Raw genomic sequence first — 12,874 nt, 5'->3', positions numbered from 1 at the left:
TACAGTTCTTTATTATAGAAAACTCACAGACATATGATACTAAAAATCAGCATTTGGCAATAATAATAGTTATTTCATCCAGGAACCATCATAGGATGCTACAACTTCTGTAGCAAAATTTAAGGAGAAATGGTATTTTTGTGGCCTGTAGCTATCTGTTTCATAATATGCTTCTCAGTTACAAAGAGAAAACAACTCCACATGGAGAACCTGGCAGACACTCCCTGAATTAAGAGGTGAAAGTTCCCACAGCGATGTCACATCAGCTGTCGCTGATGGGAGGTACTGAGAATAACACTCATTTCTGTAGCCTCTCAGACAAAAGTGGGTGAACCTTAATCTATGGTGAAGCATCAGACCCAAGTTGAGTGACATTCTCCAAAACAAAAGATAGCCTTAGTCTTCGAACATGTACACACATCTTTTAATGCTCACCTGAGGACATTTTCATTGCTTCCAGAGAGGAAGGGTGAGAGGAGGAAACGTGGATCTGTTGCCCTGAGTGGGGATTGAAACTGTAAATGCCCTGATCAGGAATCAAACCCACCAATTTTGGTTTGTTGGATCGATGCTCCAAGCAAGTGAGCCACACTGGCCAGGGATAGTCTTCAAATATGTTCATATCACTGAAGAAATGGGCCATAGCACTAATACATGAAAACTGAATTGATTCAGCACTTTTGTGAAACATACTAAAGGGAATATAGGTAAAATTTTAGGAAACAACATGCTTCCTTTATCTTGATTCCTTTTATGTCTGACCCTTGTAATGCCCATTTTCATTTGGTTCTTTTTATAATTTCCATTTAACTGACAAAAGTGTTTTATCAGTGTTTGTATTTTTACCATTGTTCCCCCTGCTTGTGTACATGCTGTTTATAATACATTTCCAAAGTTCTTGTTCAACATATGTCCCACAGCACCTGTATCTATGTCCTTCCTTTTCCCCATCCCAGAGCAATCTCAGTAAGTCTTTATTTGATGGAATACAAGTACACAATTTCCCGTTCAAAGATAGAATTGATATGTCCCTAATTTGCGTAGCGTGGTGGAACTGATTACTGACTATTGAAGAGTGATGAATGTGGAAGAGAAAATAAGTGTTGAAATACCAAAGGTTATAAAGAAAGAGGCAACTTGATTTGTGTGATGAGACTGGTAGTGTGGGATTGCCTGTATGATAAATATTTAAATCAGAACCAACTTCTGTACTTGACTCTTAAATGAATGTCCTGTGTTTTCTCATCTGATTTACTGTTCTGCTGTTTTGTTGCAGGTCCAAGGCTAGACCCATTCCTCTACTTCAGGAAAAAGGTGAGCAACTTTTGGCTACTTTTAAAAAGGGCATGTGTGTGTTCTGGCCAATGATGGTCAGTAGTTCAAATGTTTTGGGCTCTGTCTTCTAAGGCACAGTGGAGAGTAATTTTATGGTAGATTCTTTTCCCCCAGCAGTGTGCGTGTGCCTACTTCATGAAAGGAATCTCCATTGTTGATTCTTTCCTTTATTAAAAAAATATTTTTGGAGTCCATCTTTAGAATGTTCACTGAACGTTTACCACTAGTCCTTCAGAAGGCAGTAGGTAGTTAGTGTCCACCCCAGGGGCCTGGCCATGGCCATGCATGTGTCGTGGCAGGTTGCTCTGTGGGTCTGGGATGAGCACAATTTTCTGAGGATGCTGAGGGACTCGTTCCAGATGTCAGTCTGAGGTCCAGATGAGTGGCCCTCAAATAGCGCCAGTGAGACTCTAAGAGCCTGGCTCTGTTTGCTGACCTCTCCATGGCAGCATCACCTGTAGTGTCCCAGCTAGTGAGGCTGTGTGCACCACCAGGTGTGCGCAGTGACCCAGGACTGGCTCCAGGCCACTCCCTCTGCATGGAGAGCTGTAGAGAGAGTTGTGTGTACAAGGATATATGTCGTGTAATCTGAACAATATTGAATGAGGAAGGGGTCAGGTGATGGTGATGGATGCTGAAAGTATCGTTATTGTTTGGGGTGGTGTAGGGGGTAGAACCCAGCATGCCCATGTTATGTATTGACAGGGGAATTGATTTTTGTGCTTTGTTATTTCTACAGTGGATTATATTCTGAGCTCATATCTCTGCTTCTGTTTTGTCATTTGTTTCCGAGGCGGAAGGACTGACAGCAAGGTCCCCCCACTTGCGAGAGTGGAGGTGAGGAGCTGCACCAGGATCCTGTGATGATTGAAGTCGCTGTGTTCCTGTCCTGTGCATCACTGGAGGAGATGGGTCTTCATTAATGGGTCACTTTCATGGTGAGTGTATTCACTGTCATTCTGGAATTTTATATGAGTTTGGGGTAGGCAGACATATGTGTAATTTTGGAAAATCATGTATTTATTTTTTACAATTCCATATTTCAATACTGTATGTTTTTGCAAGAATAAGCTATGTTTTTATGTTTTTGTTTGTGTGTGTGTGTCTCTGGCCACTCTGGAAGAAGAGTTGTCTTGAGACACGTTAAATACACAAACACTAATGAAAACTGATGAACAAAAAAGAGGCTTTAAGTAAGTTTACAATTCTGTGTTGGGTGCATGCAAAGCCACCTGGGGCCACATGCAGGCCTTGGGTTGGACAGCCATGGAAGAAATTATGGTGGTGTCTGAATGTAGCCCCATATTTAAGGACGTCATATTCCGATCACCTTTATTTGAGCCGTAGTATCATTATAGATCATTGCTACTCTTTGCATCATCAAGATTTGGCTTTAATAAGCTTTTTTGATGTGGAAAATTATATGTTAAATGTTAGGAGATCATTCTATGGTCATGAAAATTTTAAATGATAAGGAACCACACAGTATTTCATTTTTTTTTTTCTGAGCAACAACAGTGTTCTTCATTCCATACTGTGTTGGCCGCACAAAGGTTATTAGCTTGGGTTAAGTGGAGAAAGAATGAATTTCATGTAGTAAATAATTAACTGTTATTTGTTGTTCAAATGGAAACATCCATCAATAAGAACAGTGCTGTGTATATTCTTCGGAATCATTATGCAGAAGGCTTTGGTCACCTGTGGGTTGGTGTTTGATATTTTAGGAACAGAGGAGTTCAGTTTTTCTCTTGATAAAAGTCCTTGTCACCAACTTTCAAGTAGTATTTTATGCAAGTCAGTCACTTAATTGACTAATTAAAATCTTTGCAATCATTGCTCCATAAGCAGGCAAGTCCATTCAGATCAGCTCAAATATTAGTGAAATAGCCATGAAGACTAATAATTGTAAGAGCAGTAAGGAAAGGAGCTCTACCAGATACTGAAAAGGGAGTCTGGAATATCCATCATGAAAAAATGCCTAATTTAATATTAAGAGTCATAGAAATGTATAACTGATGCATATATAATGTTATTACCCAATACCATCCCAATAAGTTTAATGTTTAAAAAATGCTTGACAGTGAATATGAATGACAGAAACGTTAGAACATATTTTTATCTAACGAAAGTGACTATAGAAACACATTTTTGCACATTTGCCTGTGTTAGCACCTAAGTAGATTTGTGGTGCATGGCTGATGTCTGAATGTATAGAAGTATGCTGGCATACAATACTTACACTGAAAATGACAAGAATTAAAAGCTCATAACCCAGTGTACTTATAAAAGAAGTTGTTTTCCTGTAAGATTGCAAACAAAATAATGGAAGTCCTGTGTGCTAACTTTTGTTTACATTGTTCTGCAAAGCATAACCCATGCAATATGACAAGAAAAAAATTAAAAGGCATAAAGGTGAGAAAGGAAGACAACAGGTTTTTTCAAAAAGTGTTTCCGTCATTGACTATGTTACAAATTCCCCCAAATTTACAATAACAATCCTAGAACTACAAGCTTGGTTTGATAAGTTTAGAAAATACAAGCTCAATATATAAAAATCAACCATATTACTGTGTACTGGCAACAACCAATTGGACTTTAAAACAATACTATTCCCATTCATATGAGCACACAAATGAGTTCCTTTAGTGTAAATTTAATAAAACGTGCACTATCTATGTGGTGAAAACTGGAAAAGATTGGTGCAAGTTATCAAAGACCTAAATAAATGCAGATGTATACTATGTTCATGGATCAAAGGTCTGAAAGTGTTAAATTGTCAGTTACCCCAAGTCTGTGTATAAATGGTGCACACGGCAAATAAACACCATTTTAGCTTCTTCCTAGGTATTTTATTCTCATACTTATTTTAAATTAAAGATTTTTTTAAAGTTTTTATAGAGTCGATAACACCGTTTTCTTTTGGTGTACATTTATTTGAGTTTGTGCACACGTAACTGCGGCCATAATCAGGATACAGAACTAGTGTAGCTGTTGGCCTTTAATTGGCCTTTAATTGTGGCCCCAGACAACCTTGTGTCTCTATGGTCATACTTTCCTTCCAGTCTTAACTCAGTGGCAACCCCTAACACTTGCTGTGTATCAATATAGTTTTTGTGTTTTGAGAATGTTGTGTAAATGAAATCATACAATGGATTGCTTTTGGGGCAATTTCAGTCAGTGTAATTCCCTAGGGCTTGTCTTCACATCCTGTACACAGTGTTTTTGTCACAGCAAATGTGTATAATTTTGATAAAATGTAACTCATCATTTTTTAATTGATCATACTTTTGGTTACACGTTTAATAGCTGTTCAGCTAACTCTAGGTAATAAAGATTTTCTGTATGATTTGTCCTATAGTGTTTTATTAAGATGGGTAATTTAATCCTATCTTTACTTTGAGTTTCTTTCTCTATACGGTAGAGTTGAGGTTCCTTTTTTTTTCATTGTGTGAGAAAATATCCCAACATCATTTGTCTCTTCATGGAATTATTTTTTTATCTTTGTGAAAAGCCCAATGGACTTTTTTATATGGATTCTAGACTCTCTAGTCTGTCCTAATCATGTACATGTCCATCGTGTACCAAATTGTACAGTGGCTTGATTACAGTGTTTTTGAAATGTATTTAAAGTTAGGTAGTATGACTCCTCCAATTTCATTCTTCATCCAACATTTCTTTATGTATTCCTTAGTTCTTTATATATTTCAGAATCAGTTCATATATATAAAAATCCTATTCTAATACTGATTACCATTACATTAGATCTTTATCATCATTCAGAGTATACACATGGTACTTAATTTCCATTTATACCATCTTTGATTTTTTATAAACAATTTTTTTTCAGTATATACATTTTCCATATACCTCAGTAGTTTATTATTGGAGCTTTTGTGTGTGTGCTTTTAAATTTAGATTTCGAATTGTACATCACTGGTTTGTATAAATACTGTTGATTTTTGGATGTATATGTATTTATTTACCACAGTTTATTCTTCAATATTTTAAAACTTTAGGTTAAATGAAGAAATTGTACTCCATATACCCTTCTTCCTTTGCGAATTGTTGTCTTAAATGTTCCCGGTCCAGACTTTGTGAACTGTGTCAAACAATGCTAGAGTTTGAAAATCTGAAATATGTTTCTTGTAGATAACATGTAGTTGGATCATCTTTTTAAATCTACGTTGCCAATCTGTGTCCTTTACTTATAAATTTAAACCATTTACATTTAGTGCAATTACTGACAAAGGAGGGTTTGCCGCATGTTTTCTCTGTGTCTTACGTGCTGTTTGCCCTCTTCCTTTTATTTTGCATGTATGTTAAAGAGGTATAACTTAGTGAACCATCTTATGTGCTTTATTTTCTTCTTTTTTAAGTATACATGTCTTAGTTAATTCTTTAGTGGTTACCCTAGAGATAACAGTTAATATCACTGTAACATTCTAGTTTAATCAACAGTAGTTTAAATAAAATCTTTGTTTCACATTGCACTATTTCCCATTTGTGCTGCTGTTTTCACCAGTGATGCTTTCATACATACAGGATCAGTCACAAGCAACGCCCCTGCTATTTATTATAAAATTATATGCATGTAATTCTGTAACATAAGCGTATCACACTCAAAGCACATTAGAGGACATTGTAGGTGAAAAGTTCAAAGTAAAACCATAAATTATAGCCCTGGCTGGTGTAGCTTAGTGGATTGAGCGCGGACTGCGAACTAAAGTGTCGCAGGTTCGATTTCCAGTCAGGGTACATGCCTGGGTTACAGTCCATGACCCCCAGCAACCGCACATTGATGTTTGTTTCTCTCTCTCTCTCTCACACTCTCTCTCTCTCAGTCTCCCACTCCCTTCCCTCTTTAAAAAATAAAAAAAATATTTAAAAAAAAGTAATACACAGGTGACATGCACTTAAGAAAAACAAGACCATAAATTATTACACCCATATTATTACGCTGCCAACCACACTCGTGCAGACTGTATTTCTGCATGATCCATACTCATAACCATTGACTTAGAATTATTTTTATGCAGTTACTTTAAAATATTGTAGGAAAAAAAAGTTACTAAAATACATTAATACTGGCTCATATTTTTTTGTGTAAGTTACCTTTATTATTTATTTCTCGATGGAGTCAAGTGACTGTATGTCCGCTCTTTCAGCTTCAAGGATTCTAGTCTGTCACCGTTGTTGTCCGCCACGTCTGCTGTCCAGCGTCATTCTCAGCCTTTGTTCGTCTGAGAAAGTCTTAGTTTCACCTCCATTTTTACAGGGAATTTTTGTCAAATAAAAAATTCCTGCTCCAAATGCTTTTAGTTTTGGGACTTTCAATGTGTCATCCTTCTGTCTTCTGGCCCCCCACTTTTTTTTGCTGAGAAATTAATTGAACATCTTGCTGAGGGTTGCTTGGCTGTGATGAGCCACTTCTCTGGTGCTGCCTTGAGGGTTTTCTGCGCTTTTCATAACTGCATTACCATGTGGCTTAGCTGGGGTCTTTTTGAGTTTATCCTACATGGAGTTCATTGGAGTGTCTGTGCAGTCTAGGTAGATTATCATTTTTCATCAGCTTCGGGAAGTTTTGGCCATCACTCTGTGAAATATGCCTCTGTACCTTTCTTCTTGTCAGTTGTGACACTAATAGTAGTGATACCTATTGTGACATTTAGTAATATTACTGTAGGTTCCTTCACAGGACTTTTAGGATAATTTATCTTCCTGTTTCTTTACTGGATAACTTAATTGATGTATTTTAACTTTATTTGTGGATGAGTGTTGTTTTTGTGTGCTCCCACTTTTTCCAATTTCAATTTTTATTTCATGTTTTATTTTCCAGTCACTAGTGATATGTCAGGCATATTTCAGTGGGTTTATTTGCCACTTGTATGTCTTTATGGGAAAATGTCCGTTAAATTAATTTTTACATTTTTAATGGGTTATTTGTCCTCTTGGTGAGTTGAAAGAGTTCATTATATATTATGAAAACAAATGCTTAGAAGTCATAATAATTTGAAAATTTTTTCTGTATGTCAGTGGATTATATTTTCTCTACATAAATGGTGTCCATAAAGCACATCATATATAAATATTGCTAAAGTAAACTTAGATACATTTTTTCATTTGTGTTGGAGATAATTTATTTTTTCTATTCTTACTGTTTTCATGATGGAACTGTGTCTGTTCGTTTATCCTTTGTAATATAAATGTGGCAAGGAATGGGAATGTGTTGAATCTCATATTGCCAGTGACAAAAATTAAAATGTTTAAGACTGTTCCTTGGAGACACCTTAGAAGCCTGAGCACATGATATTGGAGTGTATTTCATGAAGTTTTGGGTCCAGTTGAGAAGATGTGACTTGAACTTTGTTAGAAGTCACTGTTACAAAGTCCAGAGGTGGAGGAACGCCAAGACGGCTGAATGGCAACATGCCCTGTTCCCATCACAGTTTGCTGTGGGACATGCAGTATGTAGAACGAGAAAGTGGCACAGGTGAGGTACTGCCCATGACTGACCCTTAAGGAGCCTGCCCTGAAGTAAATTTGCCAAGCATGCATGATTTCTCCAATCTGGACTGGTGGACAAGTAAGATTTTCCATTGGCCAACAAAAGGCCTTTCTGTTCTTTAATGACTGGAGATGTTTGGGAAAAACATCAATGGAAAAAAACTATGGTCCTGGGTGTGTACCATGCTCTGCAATTGCTCACCAAGCAAGCATCCCTCGGCCCCTGAGTTCTGTCATTCGCTTAAAGACTTCATAGTCCTGTCAGAAAGACTACAGGTGTGTCTCCAGTGGTGTGTGAGGGCTTCACCCCGACAGCAAAGGGACAGTTCCACTTGGTGTCTGCCTTCGATCTGGATTCTCAGGCTTCTGGAGACCTTGGCTGTCGTTGAGTTCCCAGGACACCTGCTGAGGCTGCTGTCCCTAATCTCCTGCAGTGTGGAACGTGTCCAGATGGATGACAGCTACCTACTGTGTTTCAGGGTCACGGTGAGTACAGACTACAGATGCAACTCCAGTTTCCTTCTGTTCTGCTGAGGGATTTGGAGTTAGTTAGCAGTAACAGGTGCCTGGCCAGAAGTCACTCAGTCATTGAAGATTCATGAGGGCAACTTGGGCCCTGTGGTACTGTCAGTTGCCAGCCTTTATGTCGGTGGTTGGTTGTTTTGGTGGTCGGAGGGTTTCCATCCAGTGAAGCTCACCTGTGGAGGCTGCAGGGAGACTATGCACAGGGTCACATCAAATTCACAGGCAGGAGGGCCTGTGCCTAGATTGGGGGTGAGTCGCTAAGAAGGAGTAGCTGTGAAGGAGCTTGTACACTACTTTCAAAGTCTCTTGAGTTCAGAGTTAGATGCTGTCTTTAAAAGTCTCATAATTTGTTGGTCAGAAGGGGCATGTGAGGTTAGGGATATTGCCCAGGCCATGCTTATTCAGAAGTTGAGTCCTTTGTCAGGACCATGTGCACACACACCTGTATAACTGCCTGCCTCGTGGTGTCAACACAGTCCTGTGTCACTGCTAAGGGGCAGAGGTACATGACAGGTGCAAGGCTTGCCTGGGGGAAAGGTTGGTGTGAGGGTCACATTACCTGAGAATCTAGGAGAGTTTCTTATATGTGCATGTGATTTCTCTGCAATTCCCAGGTGTGGAGGCCATGGAAGGTTTGCCGTCAGCCATGAAGAGATGACCTGCTTTCCTTTGATGGCCAGAGCTGTGTGGGAGTCCTGGAAGGGAGCGTGACCTTGGGTACTCCATCCATATGGGTTGGTCAAGAAGGTAAGCATTTCTGTGAGCTGTGTTTTGTCACTTGCCTTAGGATTTCATAGACCTACCTGTGACAGCCTGTCCAGGTGTCTCCACTGTTGTGGGGTTTTGCTCAATAAGTGCATGGACTGCCCCTCCCTCTCAGTGGCTGCGATCTGGGTGCTTCTGGCAGGTGTGGGATACCGAGGTCACTAACTCACTAGGTGAGCCTGAATCACAGCCAGCCTTGCTAACATGGCCTCATCCCAGAGCGTGCTCGGATCGATGATGAGTCCCTAAAAATGCATTCCTTGGAAAAGCTGAACAAAATGAGTGAGAACTCCAACCGTCGTTCTCATCGGATCTGAGGTCCAGCACGTGGAGGGAGGCCCAGGACGGGCAGTAGGGAGGGTCAGCTGTCCCTCGGCCGCACTCATGCAGGCTCCACCCAGGACCTCAGCTTATATAGCTGCTTGAATTACTGTGTGTATGTTCGATGTTCGTTGCTGAGCACATTTCTCAAATGTGCATGTGATTTCTCTACACTTCCCAGGTGGGGTGGCCGTACAAGCTCACAACGAGCCAGGAAGACACACCTGCTTTTTCGGTGATGGCCACAGTTGCTCGGGAGTCCTTGAGGGAGTGTGGCCCCAGGTGTGCACCATACCTGTTGATCCCTCCAGAAGGTAAGATGGCCTCTGACTTATGCTCCGCTGCTTGAGATAGGATTTCACAGATGCAAATGTGGCCACCTGTCTACATGTCACCCAGTAGCATGTGGCTTTTGCATAAGAGTGGACTGACTGCCTCTTTGTCAGTGACTGGGATCTGGATGGTTCAGGCCAGCATATAATGCTGAGGTCCTCATCTCACTAAGTGAGATGCACAGCCGGACTGGCTCACATGTCCTGGATCCCAGAGCGTGCTCGGATCGATGATGAGTCCCTAAAAATGCATTCCTTGGAAAAGCTGAACAAAATGAGTGAGAACTCCAACCGTCGTTCTCATCGGATCTGAGGTCCAGCACCTGGAGGCCCAGGGCAGGGAAGAGTGAGGGACAGCTACTCCTTGGTCACACTCATGCATGTTACACGCAGGAGCCTCCTCACTTAACTGTCTGTATTTTCACTGTATTATTTGGATTTTTTATAAGGGTAGTATGTGGTTGAGTGGACAGTCATTCTGTCTTCTGAACTAGCATACTTTTTAGTTCCAATAGTCATTGGTATGGCGTGACTATGGAAGAGGCCCATTGAGTCCTTGGCCTGGGCGTGGTCTCACCAGGTTCTTTCTGGAGACAAAGATCCTGGGCCTCCGTGTGAGGAGCCAAAGAGCCAAAGCTTCTGTGATTTTTGATTAGAGTCCTAGCGTTGGCAGTTTGGGGAAGCTGTTCAAGAACAGGTTCAGAAATCTGAATCTGCTCTTGTCTCAGTGCAGAAATTGTCACTAGGCTGGGAATGGGGGCGCAGACAGGGGGGCTGGTAGGTCCTGGTGTGCGGTTGGCAGCTCCTCTGACTCAGCTGCCCACCTGACATGGCCTCCCAGGGACTGTGCTGTGGTCCTAGCTCTGAAGTGAAGACAGAGGTGTGACCAGTGGTCTGGAGAGGACAGGCCATCCTGTGGTTCCAGGGCTCCCATGAGTTGTACTGTCCCGTTGTGTTTCTAGTGGCATCATCATCAGCTCCAGGAACCTCTTGAGAGCCAAGATACCCAGCACACAGTTATAATCAGGTTTCTGTCTTGGAAAATGTATCACACATTGTGATTGCTTCCTCCTGTCTTCGTGAATGGTGCATTGGAGCACTGTGAGGTCAAGGGCAGAGCAACCATGTAGAGAGACGTCATAACCTTGAAGCTCATGGGGCTGCCATATGTAATTTTGAAATCTTACCACTCTGCTCCCTGCTGGTCACTGCTGCCCAGGGTGGCCCATGGGAGAGTTGGCATACAGCCATGAGAAGGCAGATTTCGACAACAAACCCTTAGTATCTGAATGATTTTTGAATGCCAGAGCCCTGAATTCCTGTGTGTGGGAATGTAAGTCTCTGGGTGCGAACATGGCCTGGTTTCCATTGTTCTCACTTCCCGAGTCATGGCAGGTGAAGACCCCAATACCCCTCTGGGTTCACGTTGGCCCATGGATGGCCTTTGGCTTATTGTCTGGGAGCAGTTGACTTGGATGAAGTCATCTGATCCCTCTCTGTGCACTCGGGCCTGAGTAGCCCTTGTGCTTCTGGCACCAGGTGCACTGTCAGTCGTCATTTTCTCTTCTGTCACTGTGTTCCCATCAAGCATAGGTCACCTGTGAGCATGTGCTGGGCCCCGTGTTCGAGTTTGCTTCCCCTGCACCATCATCAGAGTGCTGGTGAGGAGCGGTGTGCACTTGGGCGTAGAAGGAATCGGAATTGCAGGGGGTGTCCTGGTGCATTTTTGGAGCCCCTTTGTGTACAAAAGTTACCTTATGTTTTTTGAAGGATAGTGTCTTTATTTGATGGCAGTCAGGGATTGTTACTGGCAATCTGAGCCCAGGGCTTGCTGATTCACGTGAGGAGGCCTGTGCCTATGAACACATGCAATATATTTGCACACTGACGTACATGCATGGAATCACAGAAGCCCTGAATCATTTGTCAGGGACAGAAGTAGGTGACAATCAAATGAGGATGTCATGGATTTATTGCCCGAGAACTTGGGCACATCACTGAAACGCATGTATGTTTCTGTCCACATCTCAGGTGGAGCTGCAGCGCACGGTTTTTCATCTGCCCAGAAATGAAGACCACTCTCTCCCTGGTTGCCTGAGGTCCCTGAGAGTTTCCGAGGAGGCGTGGCCCTGAGTGCTTACTGACTGGGCCTGCAAACCATTCAGGAAGGTAAGTGTTCCTCTGATCGCAATTCATCCATCACTCATCAGACTTTTTAGAGGTGGCTTGTGTGGTTGTCCCGAGTGGCCCGTGGGGTTCCCCTCCAAGAGTGATTGCATGTTCCTCTTCTTCAGTGGATGGGATGGGGAACCTACGGGCCACTAGAAGAGGCTGAGATCATTGACTCACCCAGGTGGCCTTGCTAAATTACCTGGTGTATCATAACATGCTTGGATCGATGATGACTCCCTCAAATGCATTCCTTGGAAAGCTGAACAAAATGAGTGAGAACTCCACACCGTCGTTCTCATCGGATCTGAGGTCCAGCATGTGGTGGCCCAGGGCAGACAGGAGAGAGGGACAGCTGCCCCTTGTCACACTCATGCACATTCCACCCACAGCCTCAGCATCAGGGATCCTCCTGACTTAGTGTCAGGATTTTCACTGTGTTAGTTGAAAATTTGTCATTGATGGGTTTTGAGGGGAGTAGCGATTCCTTATGTTGTCAGCTGGCACATACTCTAGTTCTAAAGTCTACATAGTGGCTGCTGCAACAGTCCATTGAGACCATGCAGAGGGGGTCCTTGGCACATTTTAGGAACCCTTTTAGGCAAAAAAGTTGCCGTTCTTTACATTTTTTTTTTAAATGGTCTTCCTTTAATGGCCGTCAGGGCTTGTGGCAAGCGATGCGTTCTGTCGCTTGTTCAGCTGCAGCAGCCTCTGCCCACGAACACATGCAACAACATATTTACCTACCAACTTACATGCATGGTATGACGTAAGCATTCAGGCATGCATCAGGGACAGAGTAGGTGACAGTCAGCTGCAAGGCCCACTGTCGGGGAGAGGATGACATAAATTGGACCTGGGCACATGACTCAAATGCACCTGTTTCTGTCCACTTTTCAGGCAGAGTTGCAGCGCAAGGTTCT

The 12,874-nt window shown here is 42.1% G+C and overlaps 4 non-coding genes across 4 annotated transcripts; all 4 read left to right on the top strand.

Annotated features, from left to right (window-relative positions):
- The first annotated feature begins 1,644 nt into the window (after positions 1-1,644).
- On the top strand, positions 1,645-1,711 carry LOC114489846. Its single transcript, XR_003683920.1, has one exon. It is a non-coding gene; the product is annotated as a small nucleolar RNA SNORD109A (small nucleolar RNA).
- Positions 1,712-9,357: 7,646 nt separating this feature from the next.
- LOC114489834 lies at positions 9,358-9,451 on the top strand. Its single transcript, XR_003683909.1, has one exon. It is a non-coding gene; the product is annotated as a small nucleolar RNA SNORD116 (small nucleolar RNA).
- A 555-nt stretch (positions 9,452-10,006) lies between these two features.
- On the top strand, positions 10,007-10,100 carry LOC114489835. Its single transcript, XR_003683910.1, has one exon. It is a non-coding gene; the product is annotated as a small nucleolar RNA SNORD116 (small nucleolar RNA).
- Positions 10,101-12,174: 2,074 nt separating this feature from the next.
- On the top strand, positions 12,175-12,267 carry LOC114489824. The gene has a single exon (XR_003683899.1). It is a non-coding gene; the product is annotated as a small nucleolar RNA SNORD116 (small nucleolar RNA).
- Positions 12,268-12,874: the final 607 nt, after the last annotated feature.

Source organism: Phyllostomus discolor, chromosome 12, assembly GCF_004126475.2.
Source record: "Phyllostomus discolor isolate MPI-MPIP mPhyDis1 chromosome 12, mPhyDis1.pri.v3, whole genome shotgun sequence".
In the NCBI taxonomy this organism is placed as follows: Eukaryota; Metazoa; Chordata; class Mammalia; order Chiroptera; family Phyllostomidae; genus Phyllostomus; species Phyllostomus discolor.
The sequence above is the reverse complement of the archived record's forward strand: the minus strand, read 5'-3'. Positions and strand labels throughout refer to the sequence as shown.